The sequence below is a fragment of the Mandrillus leucophaeus genome, unplaced genomic scaffold (genome assembly GCF_000951045.1).
Source record: "Mandrillus leucophaeus isolate KB7577 unplaced genomic scaffold, Mleu.le_1.0 Scaffold216, whole genome shotgun sequence".
Taxonomy (NCBI): Eukaryota; Metazoa; Chordata; class Mammalia; order Primates; family Cercopithecidae; genus Mandrillus; species Mandrillus leucophaeus.
Window position 1 is genome coordinate 564768 of NW_012102210.1, and position 1308 is coordinate 566075.

The window sequence follows — 1308 nt, forward strand, 5'->3', positions numbered from 1 at the left end:
TTTTTTGAAGGGTTTTTTATGTCTCTATCTCCTTCAGTTCTGCTCTGATCTTAGTTATTTCTTGCCTTCTGCTAGCTTTTGAATGTGTTTGCTCTTGCATCTCTGGGTCTTTTAATTGTGATGTTAGGGTGTCCATTTTAGATCTTTCCTGCTTTCTCTTGTGGGCATTTAGTGCTATAAATTTCTCTCTACACACTGCTTTAAATGTGTCCCAGAGATTCTGGTATGTTGTGTCTTTGTCCTGATTGGTTTCAAAGAACATCTTTATTTCTGCCTTCATTTCGTTATGTACCCAGTAGTCATTCAGGAGCAGGTTGTTCAGTTTCTATGTAGTTGTGCGGTCTTGAGTGAGTTTCTTAATCCTGAGTTCTAATTTGATTACACTGTGGTCTGAGAGATACTTTGTTGTGATTTCTGTTCTTTTACATTTGCTGAGGAGTGTTTTACTACCAATTATGTGGTCAATTTTAGAATAAGTGTGATGTGGTGCTGAGAAGAATGTATATTCTGTTGATTTGGGGTGTAGAGTTCTATAGATGTCTATTAGGTCTACTTGGTCCAGAGCTGAGTTCAGGTCCTGGATATCCTCGTTAACCTTCTGTGTCATTGATCTGTCTAATATTGACAGTGGGGTGTTAAAGTCTCCCATTATTATTGTGTGGGAATCTAAGTCTCTTTGTAGGTCTCCAAGGGCTTGCTTATGAATCTGGGTGCTCCTGTATTGGGTGCATATATATTTAGGATGGTTAGGTCTTCTTGGTAAATTGATCCCTTTACCATTATGTAGTGGCCTTCTTTGTCTCTTTTGATCTTTGTTGGTTTAAACTCTGTTTTATCAGAGACTAGGATTGCAACCACTGTTTTTTTTTTTTTTGCTTCCCATTTGCTTGGTAGATATTCTTCCATCCCTTTATTTTGAGCCTATGTGTGTCTTTGCACGTGAGATGGGTCTCCTGAACACAGTACACCAATCTTGACTCTTTATCCAATTTGCCAGTCTGTGTCTTTTAATTAGGGCATTTAGCCCATTTACATTTAAGGTTAATATTGTTATGTTTGAATTTGATCCTGTCATTATGATGTTACTTTTGCCCTTTAATTGATGCAGTTTCTTCATAGCATCAATAGTCTTTACCATTTGGCACGTTTTTGCAGTGGCTGGTATGGGTTGTTCTTTTCCATGTTTAGTGCTTGCTTCAAGAGCTCTTGTAAGGCAGGCCTGGTGGTGACAAAATCTCTCAGCATTTGCTTGTCTGTGAAGGATTTTATTTCTCCTTCACTTATGAAGCTTAGTTTGGCTGGATATGA